At 33.2% G+C, this 22,851-nt stretch overlaps 1 protein-coding gene across 1 annotated transcript in view; it reads right to left on the bottom strand.

Moving 5' to 3' along the window:
- Nucleotides 1-22,851, bottom strand: part of FMN2 (formin 2) — a 463,537-nt gene that overhangs the window by 26,336 nt on the left and 414,350 nt on the right. The gene's annotated exons all lie outside the window — the stretch shown is intronic.

Here is a 22,851-nt window from a genome sequence, read left to right on the forward strand (position 1 = left end):
GATGCTGTTTATAATGATGGAAATCACATGATAGGTTTGTACAACCTCTCTTTTTTCTTTTTTTTAAAACATGTTTCCTCAACAATCTGACACAGTTTTGTTAAAGGAGACATTAATACAAACATAATTTGTTTATGCCTGATATTTCCAGTATTTCAAGGAGAGTATGAGCTAGTCAGATAAATACATCAATTATTCTTTCCACACGCTAAAAATTTTGTGATGAGAGATTAGAGGACAAGAAAAGCACACATACAAATATGTGTGATATTTCATTGCTCTAAAGTTTAAAATACACTATCTCAAAAATAGTTTCAAATATCTGAAAACTATTGCCCTTCTATTTTTCCCCACAATTGAATATAAATATAGTAGAATTGTAGCATCACAGCTATAAAGTTGAAAGGTGTCTTATAGTTTCTCTAATTCCATAATTGTGATTTTACAAATGAAGAAAATAAGTCTAAGTGAAGTCAGATAACTTGACCAAGATCACTTAGATAGTAAGTAACAGAAAAGGCACTCAAACTTGGGTCTTATGCTGACAAGCTCAGCTCTCTCTTTCTACTATAAGATACTATAAATATAATCATTTTCTAAACTTGTAGGAAAAATGTGGATTTAATGAGAAAATTTTGTATATTCTATTCTTTGCTCTAGAATACAGGTGCCAAACTTATGGTCCATAGTACTCCCAGGTGCAGAATGAACCAAATTAAAACGTATTTAATGAAATAAATGAAAATACAATAAAATATAGATAATGTTAATTTGTGTTTTTAAGTCTATGTGTGACTTTTAGGGATTCTTAGTGACTGACCCTTTTATCTAATTGAGTTTTATAACAATATTTTAGATTATTAAACATAAAATATGACAAAGTATATAATATCAAATAATTTGAGTTTCAAAATAGGGTTAATTTTTAATTTTAATTTCTCTTACCTTTTCTGCTTACATATATAAAATTAAATATGTATGAAAGGGATTTTATATATATATATATATATATATATATATATATATATATATAGCACATAAATCAAGTTTATCTTATAGGTAAAGAAAGAGAAGACAAAATTGCTTAAGGTTCTTAATATCTCTCACTTTATTACACATAAATGAGCCTTTTGCTTTCTAATATCTCATTTCTGACATATCTTTTGAGTGGCTGCTAAAATAATCTTCCCAAAGCACTTTCCAATATCACTTATTGGTTCAGTGTCTTACTTGCTCCCTATTACTCCCTATTAGAAGAAAATTTCAAAATTCCTGGACTGGCACATAAAGTCCTTCCTAATCTGGCCTAGAGCTATATTTGTAGGCTCATTTCATATGTACCAGTCAATTTGAATACTTACTATTCACCAAATTGCATCTGCCATCTCCCACCTATGTGTCTTTGCCATCCTTCTTACCTGAAATGTATTCCTTCATTTCCCCCTCTCTGAATCCTTAACTTCTTCAAGGTTCAGATCTTATGACATCTCCCATTGTTCAGTTATGTCACTTATGTTGGACTCTTCATGACCACATTTGGAGTTTTCTTGGCAAAAATATTGGAAGAGTTTGCCATTCCTTCTCCAGTTCATTTTACAGATGAAGAAAATGAAGCTAACAGGGTTAACTTTCTAAGGACTGCATAGCTAGTAAGACTTTCCAAGGGCCACATAGCTAGTAAGTGTCTGAGATCAGATTTGAATTCAGAAAGATGAGCCTTCCTGATTCCAGAGTCAGCACTCCATCTACCATGCCACCCAGCTGCTCTGACATCTTCTAAGGGCAACCTTTTTTGATTCCTTTAGTTGTTAAAGTTCCCTTTCTCCTTAAATTATTAGATATTTGTTTCTCTGATAAGTATCCTAACTGAAAGGATGCTAAGCTCTTTGAAGGTAAGAGCTTTTCAAATTTTTTTAATCTTAACATCTTTAAACAATGTGCCTTGCATCTAGTAGGAATGTGGTGAATTGAAAATAAGGGACATATAGGTGGTAAGAGTATTTGAATCTAGGATTCCAGATTCCAAATCCAGTGTTGTTCGTATTATACATCACTCCCTTTAAAATCCCAAAATGCAAAATTAGACTAGATAGGTACTGTCAATTTATTCCAAACTCTTAGGTATTCGAGAGTTTAATTAGTTTGGAAAATACCAATCTAAGCTGAAGATTAATTTGTATCTTAGTGAATATATAGTAGTATACATTGTTATTTCATATGAATATTAATTTGAGGTTAATGTTAACTTTTTAAAAAAATTTATTCATTTAATGTAATGGGATTAAGTGACTTGCCCAAGGTCACACAGCTAGGCAATTATTAATTGTCTAAAACCACATTTGAACTCAGGTCCTCCTGTTTCCAGGGGGCCAATGCTCTATCCACTATACCACCTAGATGCCCTAATGTTAACATTTTAATAGTCAATGAAAAATACAGAAATCTTGAGAATCAACTTCATATTTCCCACCATGAAGTACTTATAAAAAATCATAATACATTGACATAATTATATTCATCTTCCTTATTATGGCAAAAATATTTGCCAGAATATATTTTTGGGGGGTTTAGGTGTTTTTGAGGCAAAGGGGGTTAAGTGACTTGCCCAAGACCACACAGCTAGTGTCTGAGGTCGGATTTGAACTCTATCCACTGAGCCACCTAGCTGCCCCTGCCAGAATATGTTTAGCATATACTTTCAAGAACTAGGTCTTAATGAATCAATATTGATTGTGTCCACAAAAACAACAATAACAAAAATAATTTATCAACCATAATCATTTCATTGTCCTGATGCTTAAAAAACAGTCCATCATATTATTTTTATACATTTCCTTAAATTTTCACTTATGATTATATTAGAAGCAAACATTTATCAGTTTATGTGGTGGTGTGGAGTAGGAGTGGGCAATGAGAGGGGAGTGGATAGAAAGCTGATTAAGGCAATCCATGCCTTAGAATGAGGATACAAACACATAAAATTAGAATCCAAAATGAAATGTTAGATGCATAATAGAGAGAAAAATATAAAAGATCTGAAGAGTAAGAGATTATTTCCATTTAAGAGAATCTGAGGATCCTTAGAAATAGAGCTACCAAAGCTTCATATACAAGTACTCTGACTTAGGGACATATGCCTACTTGGATATGACAAATGTTAAATAGATTCTATTAAATATTTGGGCCTGGTTCACAAGTAGAGTTCAGGAGAGATTCAACTTTACATAAAAAGATTAATCATTATTGAAACCATATACTCCTATGAGTGGCACAAAATGATCATTCAAAGGATGTTGTATATGCTTGTAAGGGGATGCCTTTCAAAATTTTCAAGTCCAGTAATTTTTTTCTTTTTTCTGTGAAGAACTGTGATAACATTATTTTTTTGACTTTTTAAATTATATAAGTATTTTCTTTGTTTTCCAATTATATACAATAGTAGTTCCTACCAATCATTTTTTGCAAAGTTTTGAATTTTATACTTTTTTCCCTTCTTCCCTTCCCTCCCCTCCCCTGCCCCCCAAAGGAAGGCAATCTTATATAGTCTTTACATTTATTTCCATAACATGCATAGATAAAATTGAATGTGTTGAGAGAAAAATATAATCTTATGGAAAAAAGAAAAATATTAGAGATAGCAAAATTATGTAATAATTTTGTAATTTAATAAGGCAACTTTTAAAATATTGAAGATAATAATCTTTGGTCTTCATTTAAATCCCACAGTTCCTTCTCTGGATCCCTATGGTATTTTCTATAATAGATCCTCTAAAATTTTCCCTGATTGTGGAATGAGAAAAGTTCATTAAGGTTGATCCTCACCCCCATGTAGCTGGTAGGATGTAAAATGTTATGGTTTTGCTCATCTCACTCATCATCAGTTCATGCAAGTCTTTCCAGGCTTCCCTGAAATCCCATCCCTCCTGGTTTCTAATGGAACAATAGTGTTCCATAACATACATATACCAAAATTTGTTTAGTCATTCCCCAATTGATGGACATCCCCTCGATTTCCAATTCTTTGCCACCACAGAGTTGCTATGAATATTTTGTATAAGTGATGTTTTTATCTTTTATCATGATCTCTTCAGGGTATGGACCCAGTGGTGGTATTGCTGGATTAAAGGACAAGCACATTTTTTACTGTCCACAACTCCACCAACAATGCATAGTGTCCCAGATTTCCCACATCCCTTCCAACATTATCCTTTCTGGTCATATTGGCCAATCTAAAAGGTATGAAGTGGTACCTCAGAGATGCTTTAATTTGCATTTCTCTAATAATTAGTGATTTAGAGCAAATTTTCAAATGACTATAGATAGCTTTGATTTCCTCATCTGAAAATTGCCTTTGTGTATCCTTTGATGGGTTGTCAATTGGGGAATGCAAGCCCAGTATTTCTAATGTAATCTTACCTCTTCCACCACCACACATATCCCAGAACTTGGCTTCCTACTCTACCCTAATCAAATTGTCTCTTCCCTCTTCCTTCATATTTGTTTTTCAAAGTTCTAGAACCCTCTTCATGGAGGGAGAGACTTTTGGACAAAAATGAGGAAGGATCTCTTCAGAGATAATTTATAGAGAGCAGAAGATACTTTATGTACCAAAGAAAAAAGAAACTATAGGGTGAGAGAATGTGGTTGTAGAAGGATGACTATTGAAAATTCCCTTTAAGTACCTCTGGAAACATAACCCTAGTTTGATGAACACTGCCATAAAAGGAACAATTTAGTACTTTATATCCCTAAGCTTCAATTTCTTCTGTAATGGATAAACATCTCTAAGTATTTCACACAGATCATCTAATTAATCATAAACTAGAATTCACAAAATTCAAGCTACTATACAAATAAAGGTCAGTGTTATGACGAACACTGTTTTCCATTTCAGGAAAAATCCAATTTAAAAGCAACAAATGAACCTAGGGCATATTTATTTTTTAGTGAGCCTAGGCCAAGCCTGAGTTAACCAAAGAAAGTCATTTGACTTATCTGAACAAATCTAGGACTTTTCTTAACTGATGAAATAATTATTTCCAAGTATTCTCCACCCCATTTACCTCCCCCACACACTTGAGAAACTTTAAAGTGGCCAAATGGAATTTTATCAAATTTTCCCCAAATATTCACCCTTAGGCCTTAGGAATTTCCACCTCAAAGGTTAATTTTTTGCAATAATGCCAGCTCATAAAGACAAAAACCAATGCAAGTATGTTTCCACTTACTGAAAAGGACCTTATGTCTGATTCAGCTCTTCAATTTAGCAAAATGTTTAGTTTCTAAGTACAAATTAAAATATGTGAGATATTACAATTCACTGTTGAAAAATAATTCACTGCTTCTTGTTTGAGAATTGGCCTGTTCTACATAAAATCACTATATATGATTCAAAATGTAATTGATTAGAAATATTATTTTTCATATTCTAATTTTAACTGCTTTTCTTCTAAATAAACAATTATGTATGACATTCATATTTGTTCTCTTTTAAAATACAATGCGAAATTGAACATGAACTGTACTATGATTTTAAACTTGGCTATTTTTCAAAGTTTTTTGGCAAGATAGCACACTGCTTGAGATGCCCAAACAGCAAATTAAAATCCCAGGTGCATAAATGTTTAGAATGGAATTACAAGATAGTTAACCAATGTTCATTATTCATGACAACAATGTACTGATTATTTTCCATAAAAACCAATATAGAGTATTATCAGATGCTACTATATACTTCAACAATGACAGTAGGGTGAGATTAATTCTAGTTTAGATGTAATGCCTTCTAGTTCTCTGGTGGAATAAGTCAAATGAACTTTATTGTATAGAACAGAGAGGGAAATCAATGTGGCTTTAAGGATAGATAGCAGGTCTTGGACTCAAGAAGGTCTAAATCAAAATATGTCTTTGACATTCAATTGCGATGTGATTATGGGTGAGCCACTTCACTTTTTGGTACTGTGGGTTTAATTATAGTCACTGTATCAGTGGGGTTTCCACACTAGGACTAGATCTAAAATGTCTTCCCTCAAACACATCAAAAAATTTTAACCACAATTTCCCAAAGCTAATTGAATAATCTTCTAATCTACATTACAAGATGTGCCTTGTTGCACATACCAATCCTCATCAGATTTCTTGGAACATTGATATCCTTAAGGAATTGTTCAAAGGCAAGGAAACAGGAAAGGGAATACAGAACAGTAAAAGGATATTGTGAAAATCTAAAGAAGGTTTAGCATGGTATTATTTCCCCAAATCATCACCTAGTTATACTCTCTCCTAGGAGAGTGTTTATAAGGCATGCAAAGGGGCACAAGATAGGGAGTGGCTTAAGACACCCATAATTATAGGAGATGGGAGCAATTTCTTGCATATAATAAAAGATTTCCTGAACTTTCCCCACAGAATCTACTGCTAATTTGACCTTGATCTGTTCATTGATAATATATAGTCCAATTCCCTATTTATTATCTTTGTTTTAGGACCAAGTGAAAGTCTCTATTGCTAGAGTAATACAAAGTCATATTTACTTTGCAAAGTGCCTCTAAGACCTAAGACTTAGTGTGTATGGGAATTCTTTGATTCTTCGTTTCTTTAATTATATTTCTATTACTTTTCCTACATTATCCATTTCAAACCCCTTCTTTCTTCAGGCTTCCCATACCACATTCCCTTGAAACCCCTTGTAAAGGGTGCCACTCATATTTGACTAAGAGACAGAGAATGTCTCACAATGTTTTTCTTATTTTCTCCTTCTCTACATCTCAAAATATCTTTATATCATTGTGTACTTTCATCCTTTATTTTAGTCTCTGTTGAAGAGGTACTTGAGCAACATCACTGCTTCTGCCTTTGTTCCAATCTCAAGGATCTTCAAAATTTCCTTATCTATTGACTTCTTTCAAACAAGGTTAAACCTCCCAAATTCTTAAAAATTCTTCACTTTGTCATATCATTCCCCAAAGATACTAATCTTTATCTCTCAATGCTTTCACAGGCATTGACAATTAAGAAGCTCATTGTCTCCATTTCTTCTCTTCTTACTACTCAATCCCTTTAATATGGTTTCTTAGTTCTCATTTTTCTTGATCTCTCTGTAGGATTTGGCACTATTGACCATCCACTTTTCTTGGATATGTGTCTTCTCTGTATTTTCATGACTGTGCTAACCTCTCATTATCTACCACACTCTCTGCCTATACCTTTTCAATTTCTTTATCTTTGAAGGATACTGAAATCTCATCTTTATATAATCATCAAATTCATCTTTCTAACTCTGAGTATACCTCAGACTCTGTCCTGGGTCCTCTTTTCTGCTATATTCTTTTTCTTGGTGACTATCTGCCTCCTTGGGTCAGCTTTTATCTTTAGGCAGATGATTTCCAGATTGACCGATCTGTCTGTCTGTCTGTCTAATAATAGGCTCTTTTCTGAGCTCTTGACCTCTGTCACTCACCCAATTTTAGGCAGTCTCAACATGACATCCTTAAACATCTCAAACTCATTGTGTTAAACAAAAATTCAATATTTTTCTCCCAAACTTACTCCTCCTCCTCCTCCTCCTCTGATGTTCTCTATTTCTCTTAAAAGTCTGCCTAGTGACCCAGATTTGCAACTTTGGAGCCATCTTATTATCTTTTTAGTCCTATAACTCTTTCATATCCAGTCATGTGCCATGAATAGAATAGAATTTTATCTATTCTAGCCCTACAACATGTCTCACATAAGTTATTTTTTAACCATTTATACTTTTTAACCATTTACATTTACAAGTTTCTTACACTGCTTTCCCAGACAACAATAGCCACCTAATAATGTTCTCTGACTCTATTTTCATTCCCCGACCACCAACCAATACATCCGCTAAACAAATGAAAAGTAATATTCCCAGCACAAATATGATCATTTCTTCTGTTTGTCATTTTAAACTCTTTTATAATCTGGCTTTAGACTTCCTTCATTGTTACATTGTTTCTTACAATTTTCTGTCTCTATTTTTATTTGAATGTACTACCCCCTAGTACTTATAATGCATTCTCTTCTCACATCAGTCTCTTAGAATATTTTGTTTCCTTCTAAGCTCAGCTTGATAGCTAGTATGCTCCTTGAGAGCCAGGCATGTTTTCATCTTGTATTTGTATACCTTGTGCCTAGACCAGGTCATAAATCACAGTAGATCTTTGATGAATACATGCTCTTTGATTGAAATACCCTCTCCTCCAAGAGACTTGTTGTGATTGCCTTGGAGGCTAGGGCAACCTTTCACCTGAAGAAATTTTATTATATCTGCTTTCAATATCTTGCATTTATACCACTCACATTATCTCTCTCTCTCTCTCTATCTCTATCTATCTATATATCTATCTTTATATCTATATCTAATCTATTGTATCTTCTGAGAGGATGTAAGTTCCTAAAGAGCAGCAACTGTTTGGTTTTTACCTTTGTATTTTCAATGCTTAGAACAGTGTATATATAGTACATAGTAGTAGCTTAATAAATGCTTGTGGTGTTTAATGTAGAGTACCTATAAGATTCTGCAAGTCTTCACCAACACTTAACGATTTTATGCTTTAATTCACCTGCTGTAATCATTAGTAAATTCCTTACAATGCAGCAGTAGGATGTGACTTGCTCTTATGAGTGATTTAATGAGCCTTCTGTGCATGCAATAGCGGTGGTCTCCTAGTATGTTTTTCACTTTTCAAGGCACAGCTATCCAATGCCAGACTTTAAATTACTCAGCAGCAAGTTTTAAATCATCTAGCTAAGGAATCTATAGGGAGACATACCAGCCTTTCTCCAGAGAGAGAGAGAGATCAATGAGCTGTGGAGACATATTGGCCAGGAATCCCCTCTTTCATCTAGATATACAGTGTGACACATCAGGTGCCAACTTAGCTGCTATTCTTAGGGGAATGGGGCAACTTTTATAATCAATTGGAGGAAGGGGAAGCTGATGGATTATTCAAGGGATGTTAGGAATTACCTTGGTAGTTAAAACAACAGCAGGAGTGGATTAAATGAAGTTCTCAAACTTAGCATGATGTTTAAGATATCTGAGATTCTAAGCATTTGACTATAGATCTTTTTCAGGAAGAAAAAAATGAAAAAAATCTCAGAATTTATTTAAGGCAGTAGTCAAAAGGAATAAAAAGAAAACTTTGCAACATACATATGTATTTTATTAAGTAAGAGAGTCTAACAGAATTTTTATAAGCAAATATCAATGTTCTGCTTTATTTTGGAATTTATATTGAGTGGAACATTATTTTCTTTTTTTTAAGTTCTACAAAATCTTTAGCCTTTTGAATTCCAAAATCATAGCTCCAAACATTTCAGAAGCATTTGCATTTAAAATGAATATATAACCAGAATTAGATGAACATTTAAAACATCAATAATATTGGAAATAATCATTCCTGACAAACTAAAGATCTAAAATTATCACAGTCCTATTTGGCAACTCTGATTAACATCCAGAAGGCTGGACATTTAAATTCTAAGCTATTTAAGAGTGCCATTCATAAGGTCAGATTTTATTGTATGCCAATATTTTCAAGTCATCATCATCACTCTTTAATGAGTGTCCTAGATTGTTGGCACCTCCATTACTGACATGACAAATATTTCCCTCTTCCATGGCTAAAAATTCTTCTCATGACACAGCAGCTGCCCATGGTTTAAACTTTCATGCATTAGGGAGTTTGATGAGCACAAGCATGAAGCCAGAATAATGATTCAATAAAGAAACTACATTAGTATGAGGTCCTTTAACAGCAACCAAAAGACAAAAGGGACTGAAGATAAAAATGCTCTGAGCAGTGAATTGTAAACCTGGACGATTAACAAATAAAGGCATGATAGATGACAGTTAATTAAAAGCAGATGGCATAGTCCTAAATCAAAGGCAGAAAATCTTATCCCTTTTCCGCTTCAAAATATTTTTATCTGACCATATTTTTAGTTACCCTAGAATCCTATCTCTCTTAGATCTAAAATTTCTAGGAGCCTCAATAGTTAAGTCAACAAACATTTATTAAGTGTCTATTATGTATGTGTCAAATACTATGCTAAGGGATATAGAGAGAAAGGCAAAAGATAGTCCCTCCTCTCAATAAGATCATAATCTAATGGTGGAGAAAATAGGAAAATAACTATGTAGAATATATTACACACATATATGTATAAATAATATATGTACATGTATGTATATATATATTATATATATATATGTATATATATTGCACACACATATACACACACATATATAGGCTAGATAGGTGGCACAATGAATAGAGCACTGGGTTTGGAATCAGGAAATCTCATCCTCCTGAATTCAAATCTGGCTTTAGACACTGGGTGTGTGATCCTGGGCAAGTGATTTCACTGTGTTTACCTGTTTCCTCTTTTTTAAAATGAGATGCAGAAGGAAATGACAAATTGTTTCAGGATTCTTGCCAAGAAAACTCTGGGGGGGGCAGACACAATTGAAACAATAGAACAACAAAAGATGTTTGTGTGTAGAGAAAGAACTACTCATATTTTTATGTGTTCAGGTATGTAAATATGTACATATTACATATGATAAATTAGAGATAATTAACAGAGGAAACTCACTAGTATTTCAGGTGATCTGGAAAAGCTTCTTAAAGATATTGGAATTTTAGCTGAGACTTAAAGCTATGAGGCAGATATGAAGAGAAATAGAATTCCAGGAATAGAGGATAGCCAGTTAAAATGCCTGGAATGATGAAGAGCAAAGAAGCCACTGGCACTGGATTACAGAGTATGATGGAAGGTTAAGGGAGGGGTGTAAGATGTAAGAAGACTGGAAAGATAGAATGTTTCCAGGATATGAATAGCTTTGAATGTCAAATAGAAGATCTTATATTTGATTTGGGAGGCTCTATAGTTTATTAACTAGAGATAGGTAAAGGGAGGGAATATGCTTGGGTTCTTTCAGAAGACACATTTGACAGCTGAGTGGAAGAGGGATGGGAATGGGGAAAAACTTGAAACAGGAAGCTCAAACAGCTGGCCATTGCTGTAGTAAAGGCAAGAGATTAAGAAGGTCTGCACCAGACTTTCAGCAGTGTAAGAGAAGATGAGTGGGCATAAGGAAAAGGTGTTATAAAGGCATTGTGTTTATAAGATTCAACAAGAGGAATATGGAACAAAACTATACATTGGAGGTGCTTAAAACCTATAACCTTATTCTACTTAGATTGTGCAAACTTAAGTTTGATATAATTTTCCTCTTTGGCCATAATGTCCAATTCTCACCATTTTACAACATATCTAAATCTGCACTTCTCTCTCAAGGTGAATTTCAGGTCTTCAATATCCCTCCTTGATCTCTTCACTCTTTTAGCTTCACTTCTATTTATTCACAATGTTGATCATCTGAAAGATACATTTTCTTCTAAATGCTGCATTGTTTGGATCTCCTGCTTTGCTTCTCTGTTTTCACCTAATCCTGGATAACTTCACTATACCTTTTCCCATTAAGAATGCAAGTAGTATGCAGGAGTTAAGGAAAATGCACTGACTGGGTCTTCTGTGAATTTTTGCTATTGTACTTTATCATATTCTCCTATTTTTTCTGGAGCAAAGGTCCTGAATTTCCATCTGCTCACTGGACATTTCTGTGTAAGTTTTCTGCAGACAACTCAAGCTCAAGATAGTCATAAATGAATTCATTTTCTTTCTCATATTTGCTATACTTGTTGATGCCATCACCATTGTTTAATCAGCCATGATCAAAAATTTCCCTTCCTAATGATTAGCATCCCTATTAAAGCATTTGCCATATTATCTTCATTCTGAATTAAAAATATATCCTCTTTTTTATACTTTTAATGTCACACTTCAAATCTTCTCTTTATCCTGAATATAAAAGTTTGTCTTTTTTTTCCCTTTCTCCTCCCCAGATTTTCTTTCTCCATCTTTTAAAATTAATGGCACTACTTTTATAAAGCTACTGTAATATGGCAAAAATGGCATTTCCATAATCTTTCTATGATCCTCCAAGTAAGGAGCAATTTTCTCTTTTGTAAATCTTTCAAGTCCTTCTTTCTAACCCCTTTCAATCAATTATTTTTTAAATTTTATATTTACTTTTATACAATGTCTTCTCTTACTGCTAAGTAGTAAGCATCTTCAAAGATAATTGTATCTTTTTTTTTAAAAAGTGTTCATCTGAGGCCTAGCATATTACCTTATAGATAGAATGTAATTTAAGAAGCATTTGGTGAATTGAAAGACTAATTGTTAAAATGTCAACTAATACAATATTTACATATATATACTTATACATACATACATATATATGTGTGTATGTATTGGCCATGTCACATAAGTAATTATTTTCCCCGTAGGCTCTTTTAATTAATACTTTTAATAATGAGTTTATATGAGTTTTTTCAATTGAGTCAATTATTGATTAACAAATAAATGCATTGTGGTCTGAGATTAATATTGTAATGTCTTTGACAGTATATCAATTAATACTTTCTTTGGCTAATATTAACATTATTTCATGCCATTCCAAGCACAGGCTATCCTGAAATATGCTGAGTTTGGGGGTCTTGGGGCGGGGCAGGAGGTCAGTCAGGATTAAAAAAAGTTGTGAATATTCTTCCCTGAGATCATTGAGAGTAGACTATTTATGACTTTGATCCATTCTTATGACTAAAAATATATTCTGAGGTTTCTGCTTGCTGTCTTGAGCCAGTATTCTCTCTCATTCTCTCCACTGCACATAAATCATATGTCATATTATTTTTGTATTCTGCACAGGAATTTACATTCTCACCCCCCCTCCTTAATTACCCACATCCTCCACCCTGTCCTCACTCTCTTCAAAAGCATGCATATATATCTGTACCCCAGAGTTCTTACTTCCAAAAATGACTTTTTTATCATAGTAATTCTAAATCTTTTTACAAGCCAAATATTAACCAGACTAGTCAGAGCTAAGAGATATGGCTGCATTTTCTTTATCAGACCTCTTTTCCAGTAAAATTGATAAATGTTCTATAAGGATTTTTTTTTCTGACCACACCAACTCTTCCTTAAAGTTCTTCCTACTCTAAAAAGTAAATCTGAATAAGTAAATAAATTACCAGCTCCAATTTTGACCTTTGGACTTTTATTATTATGAACGCCACTTCAATTGTGGGGAAATCTTTCTTCTTTTTTTTTTACAAGATAATGGGAATAAATGACTTGCCCAAGATCATAAAGCTACATTATAATTAAGTGTCTGAGGTCATATTTGAACTCAGGTTCTCCTGATTCCAAGGCTGGTGCTTTATCTACTGTACCATCTAGTTTCCCCCCAAAATCTTTCTTATCTATACTTCTTAGTTCAGCCTTGAGTCATAATACTCAATATAGCATATATATATATATATATATATATATATATATATATATATATTACTATTAAAGCTTAAAACTGTACTAAGTTTTTTGGGACACCCTTCACTACATTACTGCCATTTCAAATGACATGCAGCAGTGGGATTGATATAACTATTTTATTAGAAATCTCTCTTTTCCAACTGTTTACATAATATTGCTTGTTTGGATTTGCATCTATTACTGACAGAGCATACTTACAAGTCTTTATCAGATTCCTATATTTGCCCAAATGTCTTTGTTTAAAGAATCATAAGGATTCTTTATTTGATACACACTACTTCAACCAGTTTAGTTCTATAGCTTCCCAGCAATTGTCTGATAAGTCACACTATCTTAAGATATTCTGACATATTTTGAAAACCTTTCTACTGCATAATTTTACCTCCAAAAAGGCAAAAAAAAGTCATATTGGTGTTGGTATCCTGACATTGTAAAGGAGTAACAGAAATAGTTGCTGACATTTATAAAGTTTTTAAAGTTTTCTAAGACCTTAATGCAAAATTATCTTATGTCTAACAATGACTCTGTAAGTAGGTAATAAAATGATAATTTTCATAATAATTATGATTGTTCTGATTTTACATATGAGAAAACAGACATTCACAAAGTTTGAGTTGCCCAAGTCACATAGCTTTTAAAAGCTAGGCAGGATTTGAAGTAGGGTATCCTGACTTGAGTCCATGAGACTATACCATGCTTTGCTCTGCCAGACCTGCTTATCTAGTTCTGTGGATTTGTATAGGAATGGATACTGTTTCAATGATGCATAACTAAATTCCAAGACTATTTTTGGTAATATTATAATTGTAATGATTATCAGACTCATCAGATTTTCATCATACTCAATTTATTCCAGGACAAAATAGTCATTTAGAAATTTGCATCTGATCATAACTGCTCAAGAAAAGATCAATTTGGCTTGAAGTCTCCTTAAAACTCCCTAAATTTCCTAAAAAGGTACATATAAACTTAAAAAAATCTTTCTCCTTGCGTGAATCATTGAGCATAAATATCAGAATCCTGTGGCTGTTTTCAGTTTTCACCAAGTTATACTGGGATGTTACTTTATGAGAGGCACACACAGGTTTATATAACTAAAAAAATACTTTTACTCATACTCTGCCTTAGTACCTCAATTCCTCACTTATTAGCACAATTCCTTTTGAACATTCTACAAACATGCTTCAATTGAATTCAGTCTCTATAGTATCCAAGTGAAAGTCAATTCCTTGTTATTTATTATTTTATCTCATTCAATGGAGATGAAGATCTTTGAAATTCATCTAAATACAGGCATTAAACACCTGGATTAATGAGCATGCCATTTAAAGATACTATATCTTTGTTTCTTGTATGAAGTAAAGTTAATAAAATATATGTACTTACTACATATATGTACAGAATAATAATCAAATCAAATCAAAACAGGAAAAATAGAAGTTTTTAAAAAGGGGACATGCAAGCAAAAAAGGCCATTTTTTAATTACCATCTTGGATAGCAGTGTCTGATAATAATGGCATTAGGACCTGAGAATGAAATGAAAGCAATGGGAGGGCAAGCCATTTAAACCCACTGTGTTGCAAAAAAAAAAACAAAAAAACCCCAAAAAACCTAAAAAAAAGCAATGGGAAGAAGCAGGTTTGAGATGTTTTTTAGGAGCCTGGCAGAAAAAAAAAAACTACATAACATCTAAGGGAACATCTTGAAGATACCAATAATAATCATCCTGGAAACCAAATTACTTTCCACATGTACTTTCTCCACACTTTCCCTCTGTCTTTACCTATTTAAGGGAGTACATGACATAAGTTTTAAGAAGTAAATTACATGAAGGAAGGGGAAGGGAAGAGGAAGAACAATCAGGTTATTTATGGGTTTTGTTTGTTTGTTTTGATTACATTTTAATAAGAACTTATGGTATTAGCATTGTATAGATTAGAAAAAATTCCCAGCTCAAGATCATCATGTTTTCTATTACTACTGTTCTAGGAAGGTGAGTAAAACCCCCCAAATCTATTAATTACTATAACACTGAGCCTCAAAACTTTTATTTTTAATTAGTTCTTTATTATTTTTCATTGTTTTGGTAGAAAAAATAAAACAAATTACTGTGGGTCCTCAACCATGACAAAGTTGTTTCCTCTCCTTCTTTCAATAGCCTTGAAGCAGAAGAAATTAGGATCATATAATTATTTAATTACTATAATTTAATATTTGCAAAAGAAAGAGAGTGTTGCAATGGAGACAAAGAACTGACCCCAAACTCCTGAAGCTGTGTGTTCAAATGTTGTCTCTAATACACTGTCTGAGACTGCAGGCAGATAAGTCACTTTACTAGCAGGTTGCCATTCTATCAGACATGTTATCCCTCTCATCTTTAGTCTCTCTCTGGTTCTATCATGACTCCTTCCCTTCAGCCTACAAACATGCACAAATTTCTCTCTCTCTTTTTTTTCAGGAATTCTTTATTTTATTCTTTTAAAAAAATTATTACTTTTTTGAATTTTAACTTAAATCTGAAATAATAAAAGACAAAATATTGCCATATACATAGCAGAACATGAGAGCATTCAAATTCAAAGCAATAAATTTCCATTTCAAGAAAGCCTGCATAATAAATATTATTATATTATCTTCAAAATTGGTCATCTTTTCTTTGCTTCCTTGAAGATTTTCCTTTGTTCTCCACTGTTCACATTTTACTTTACATATATATATATATATATATATATATATATATTCATAGATAACTATAATTATATATAAACACTCAAACATTCATGCATATACATGGAAAACTGTACAGTGATTATTTCCACTTGTCCTCTGTTTCTTTGAAGGTAGATAATATCTTTCTTTCATAAGTCCAAGTCTTTTTATATTTTTATAAACCTACCAGCTCATCATTTCTTCTATAATAGCAGTATTTCTGCCTTATACTAATTATTTTAAATTGTCTAATATGATATTAATATTGCTGACATATAGTATATTTTCCTTACTTTTTCCTCTTGATTAAATCTATTTTAGCTTTAATTTTATCTGAGATCATGATTACTACCCCTGCTTTTTTTTCATAAAAATTCTACTCCTAACCTTTATTTTATGTTTGTGTGTATTTCTAATTTTTATAACATTTCCTGAAAGTAACACTCTTCCACACTCCTTGGCTTCACTTTTACCTGCAATCTTACCCTCCTATTCCTTAGCCAGCTCTCTTCAAGAATCCCTCCTTTACACACCCCTCTATTCCTGTTAATCTACACAATCTTATCCTATTTCCTCACCCCCTAACTCAGTACTCTCCCTATTCCCTTACCCTCTTATTTCTTTCTGAATTTAGAAGACTTTTATACCATTTTACGTTTGTCTGTGTGTGTGTGTGTGTGTGTGTGTGTGTGTGTTATTCCTCTCCTTAACTCATTCTAGGTGGGAGTAGATTTCCAAAACTATGAATCTTTCTTCCTCATCTAATTTCTCTGTATTAGTTCTTTCTTTCATACCTCATTTGCATGAGATAATTACTTTTTATCTTTTTCTACACATTTTTATTTTTTAAAAATCATATCCTATTCACTTCTACGCCAATATTTCTTTCAAACTACCCTATTACTAATGACAATCTTAGACATATGGCTTACATTCCCATTTCTAAATAGTAAACAATTTATTCTTCTAGACTCCCTTGTAATTTATTCTTTGATGATGACCTTACATTTCTCTTGGATCTTATATGTCAAATTTTCTATTAAGTTCAGGTCCTTTTGCAACAAAATTCTAAAAGTCTGACAATTCACTGAATGTCCACTATTTTTCATTCAGAATTAGGTTTAACTTTGCAGGGTTTGATATTTTCAGCTCAGTTCTTTTGTTATTAGATATATAGTATTCCAAGACATGAAGTCTTTTAATGTAGGATTTGTATATTTCTAATTGTGACTCTGCTATATTTTAATTGCTTTTTTCTTTTTGCTTGTAATATTTTCCCCTTAACCTGGTGGTTTTAGAATTTAATTATTATTTTCATATAGGTTTTCCTCCAAGGATCTCTTTCAGGTGGAGATGGGTGGATTTTTTCTATTGTGACTTCCCTCTCTTGTTCTAATACTTTAGAGCAATTTTCTTTAATTATTTCTAGTATCATTATGTCAAAATTCTTTTTTTTTTGCTTGAAGCTTTCAGGTATTGTGATTATTTGTATGTTTTCTCTTCTTGATCTGTTCTCCAGATCACTTTTTTTTCTTATGAGATGTTTCACATTGTCTTCTGATTTTTCATTCTTTATATTTTTAAAAATTATTTTGTGGTCTCATAACTTTTTGGCTTCCCCTTGCCCAATTCTAGTTTTCAAGGAGTCATTTTCTTCTTTAAGATTATGGAAATCCTTTTCCAGTTGGTTGATTTTCTTTTTATAATCTTGTTTTTCATGGATTTTTCTTATTTTCAAAAAGTTTCTACTCAAATCTCTGATTTTTAAGGTTTTTTTAAAGAGTTTTTTATGAATTCTTTTTGTGCTAATAATCATTTCACAATTCTCTTTGAAGTAGGAGAGGCATATTTTGCTTCAGTATCCTCCTCTGACTATGAATACTATTCTTCTCTATTCCCATAACTGTCTTTGTTTTTCCTTTGCCAGCTCATTTTTTTATTTTTGTTTTCTTATTTTAACAGCTTGCTGTTATATTCACTTCTAGGCCTGGGAAACAGGGGATGGTACCTCTAGCCTCAGTTCCTTATTGTTAATTTTTGAGTTTTGTCTTGAACCCATGCTCTGTACTCTTTTCTCTCTACAAGTCATAGGTAGGATTCCTCAGCATACTGTGATGGAAATGATCTTATTTCCTGAGAACCTTTCAATGACTATGACCTTCAGTTCTCTTCTCTTCCCTGGAATGGAGATCAAGAACCAGGTCCACAGCCAGCAGTAACCCTGTTTCTGCACTTACTGGGCTGTTCTGGTTCCCTCCCAGCAATGTTGGGCTTGACATCCCTAATCAGCAGAGATTCCTTTTTCCCCCTACTCTGAGGACTGACAACCCATATGACTGGAGAGATGAAAATTTCTGTGGCTGAAGCTGAAGTTAACTCCCAACCCAGCTGTCCTTAACTAGCTGGAAGAATTTACATTTTGCTCAGGCTATAACTTTCTGGAAAACTTCAGGTCCTCTCGAGTTATCCCTAGAGGAACACTGTATGGCCCTAAGTCTTATTTATTTATTTTTGCTGTTCCATGTTCACTCTGGGGTGCTTTTTGTTGTTTGTGGATGAAATCTGGAGAGATTATAATTTTCTGACTTGCTCTACATTCTTCCCAGAATCTTTCCCATTATTCTTTCTTAATGTATTTATTTTTCCAGTTACAATAAAGACAATTTTGCTAAGTTTTGAGTTTCAAACCCTCTAACTTCCCAAGATAGCAATCTGATATGTCATATTTATAGGCAAACCCCTCACTTGTTTTAGTTGCCTGAGGTATCTTCCTATATCACTCCTCCCTTTCATAACTAAACTTGAGAAAGTCATATCTCCTCTCACATGCCTCTTACTTTCTCTATCAGGTAACTATCTTCTAATAAAAACCTTTCAAAGTTCTAATAATCTCTTAATTGACACTTCTAATAGCCTTTTTCTCTACCTCTGGCATATCTGATTCTTGAAAATCATTTCCTGGAGGCTTTTGTCCCCTTAGATTTTCATGGAACTTTCTTTCCTTGTTTACTCCTCCTATCTGTATGAACTTCTTAATCTCTTTTGCTAGATCTTCACTCAGGTTATATGCACTATGGATCTGATCTTTGTTCCCTTGGGTTCAGATATCACCTCTATTTAGATATTTTCAGGTTACACAACCAGTTCTAATCTCTACCCTGAGGTCCAGTCATGCATTATTCAACTTTGGTTATTTTAAACTAGACTATTTTTAAACTAGTTCAAATACTTGAACTTAGCATGACCCAAATTAAATGCATTGTTTTCCCCAAACCCCTTCATTTTTCACAGTTTCCTTATATTTTTTCCCAAAATAACATGTCTTGTATAAGTTCCCTTTCATCTACTCACACAGTAAACGTTCTAGTTCAGACTTTTATCATCTTTATTTAATCAATCTTCTTGACTTTCTGTACTCTAATATGCCATTTCCTCTGATGAAAAAGTGATTTTTACCAAAACATAGGATCTTTTATCTATTAAACCTGGGATCAAATATTAAGTATTTTGTTTTATTTTACATAATATGACTATTTCTTATCTTTCTAGTCTTCTTACTTTTCACCCAAGTTGTCACAAAGGGCTACTTGTATTTTGCCTACAGAAAATTCTATCTGCTGTCTCCAGATCTTTGTACTGGCAATCACCTACATTTGGAATGCAATGGTTTCTCTCTAAGTTTTTACCCATTAGTTTTTCTGGTTTCCTTCAAGATTCAGCTCAAATAATACTTTTTGTAAAAGGTCATTACTTTCTAGTACCTTGTCATTTTATATTCTCTCCTATCTACGCTGAAGGTACCTATAGGTAGCTTGTTATTTACAAGTCATCTTCCCCATAAGAATGTGAACTCCTTAGGATAGAGGCTATTTTTGCTTTTCTTTGAATCCCTGGCACTAGCTGGGGATAAATAATCTCTCACTGATTGACTGAAATTCTGATGTCCCAGGCAGTCTGTAAATTGATAAGTTGCAAAACAGGTGAAGATAGGACTAGTCTTAAGAAAGTTCCTTAGAACATGAAATCACAGATATTGTTATCAACCCCACTCAACAATACCTGCAAAACATATATAAAAGGCAAGGTTAACTTAAAAATAGGGGGCATAGAAAAAAGAGGGCTGGGCCTGGAATTAGAAGACCTAACTCTATATGTGAATTTGACAAGCACATTCATTTCTATTTTTTAAAAAATCTAGTTTCCATGTAAGTTTTGTGAAATTATGATTGCCGGTTGTCAAAAAGTTTCAGCCACTTATTAGCTGTGTGACCATGGGCATGTCACTTAACCATGCTTGCCTTAGCTTCCTCATATGTAGAATAAGCTGAAGGAGGAAATGGAAAACTATTCCAGTATCTTTGCCAGAAAAGCCCCCAAAGGTCAGGAAAAGTCAGACATGACTGAGGAATGACTGATAAACAATAAAATTAAAATTATTCCATTCTCTGAACAACTCATACTTTCTAATAAATCTATAATAGTATATTACAGCTTCTGAGAGTTATACTTTCCAATCCTGTTTTAGATAACTATGGGCTTTAGTATTGATTACAAGGCAAGGGAGATGCTGACATAGTACTGCCTAGCATGGCATTCCCACATCAAAGAAGGTGTTCTCCTCTCTTAACAAAGCAATATTACCGGAGCATAAAGAAACATGAAATTCACAAATCCAGAGACATCTCCATTTCATATGTTCAGATTTTATTTGTGCCTAACCTATGATAGAACTTTTTGGACTCACATTAGTCTGATCACCCACCATCAAAATCATAGTTAGCATCATGATATCATTGATCCTTTTCCTGATCAAAGGACTAAAAACAACAATGTGGTCAAGTACAGTCCCTTATTCTTGCCTTAATTTTTCATCTCTAATAGTTCCACCACATTCATCACATACACGAAAGTAATGCGCAAACTTATCTTGTAACTTTAAGTCAATAAACATGCAGTGAGTATTTACCATGGTCAAGTAAGTTTATAAAGACAATTTTAGACAGACTTTCTGACATAAAGGAGCTGATAATCTAGTTTGGAGGGAGAGATATAAAAGTGGGAAAAATGATACAAAATGGTCTCAGGTGATTTGCAAAATGAATTAAATAGAGAGGAAGACTATAGAGCAGAATATAATTTTCTCTGTTCATTATCATTGATAGGGGCTTGATAAGGACATGAAAAAAGTCCAGGGTATTAAGGGCTTTACAGTAATGTTCTTTTATTGCAAAAGGATGAATATCGAAAACGATCTTTTGCATGCTATTGGAAAATAAATAAATAAATAAATAGAAACAAAAGCAACAAAACAATATCAAAAGAAATGTTCTTTTAGTTGCCAAGTGTAGGATATATTTGTGCAGCTTACAAAAAAAAGAGAAAAGTTTTGAAAAAGTATGACTTCAGTCATAGGGGTTTCTTTCTCACAGCAATTAGTTAAAAGTGGGCCAAAATGAGTAATATGTTGTAAGGGGTATACTGAGGCAGAAGGAAGTATTTGTTAAGCAAGTGTCAGACAATGTGTTTTATCTATTATATTATCTAGTTTGATTCTCATTGCAACCCTGAAAGGTAGGTGCTATTACAGTTGAGGAAACTGAGGCAGGCCAAGGGTAAGTGACTTGACCAGGTTTGCATAGCTAGTAAATATCTGAGGTCAAAAGTCAACATGCAGACCCATATTCCACCAACTTTCTCCTGCCTGGCTCACACTACTGTTTTTAGGTAGGAAAAATTCTCAGGAAAGTCTGCAATTCACATACTTGAGAGCCTGTGGCAAGATTGTCCACATGCCAAACCCAGACAGAAGCATCCAAGAAAACCACTTAAAGAGAAATAGTAATTCTGTAACCTGAGGAAAGCTGGCTCTTGGCATATCAATATAGTAAGATTTCAAAAAATATTGAACTATTACTGATAGATAACATCATATTTGAAGTTCTTTCTAATGAGGAACATATGATGCATAAGCTGTAGTACTAAGGAACTTTGCCCAGGACATTTAGGATTCTCAGTTTTTTCCCCTGAGAGGGTTACTAAACTGACCATAAACATCTTATAGTAAGCATAGGTGACTATTTCAATGAGATAATTTCAAAGATTTTAGAAATGTCAAACAAGAACAATAATCAATAAAACATATTTCCAAATTCTAGCTATTATCTGAAATTCTACCATGAAAATGTAATTCCTTACCTTGAGATTCTGATTCTTTTTAAAATGAAAATGTTCCTGTTTGACCTCTTAGAATATAGCCTAATTAACTTCCCAACTGCTTCCAGGATGGCCCTCACACATGGAATGCAGTCCTTCCTCACTTCTACCCCTTAGAATCTCTAGCATCCTTCAAAACAAAGCTAATTTGTCTTTTCCTAATTAGGACTTGACAGAACTTACTACCTATTGGTGCTCTTTCCCCTCTCAAATGATCTTGTCTTATCTATCATATATTTTTCCTCTTAGAAAAATGGACAGAAATGCTTTTGATTTTGCCTTTGTATTCCTGGTGACATGCATATTGTAGACTCTAGTTATTCAGTAGGATCAGAAACATTTCAGACTCTTTTCTTTCATTTTCATTCACTTTAAACATAATGATTTTCAGATCCTTTTCTGATACCATGGTTTGATATGGATCTCTAGAAGTCATGAGGGTACTACATTTAGGAGATTAGGGACAGGTTACTGTGGGATGGAGGTCATATGAGAAA

This window comes from Macrotis lagotis, chromosome 2, assembly GCF_037893015.1.
Source record: "Macrotis lagotis isolate mMagLag1 chromosome 2, bilby.v1.9.chrom.fasta, whole genome shotgun sequence".
In the NCBI taxonomy this organism is placed as follows: domain Eukaryota; kingdom Metazoa; phylum Chordata; class Mammalia; order Peramelemorphia; family Peramelidae; genus Macrotis; species Macrotis lagotis.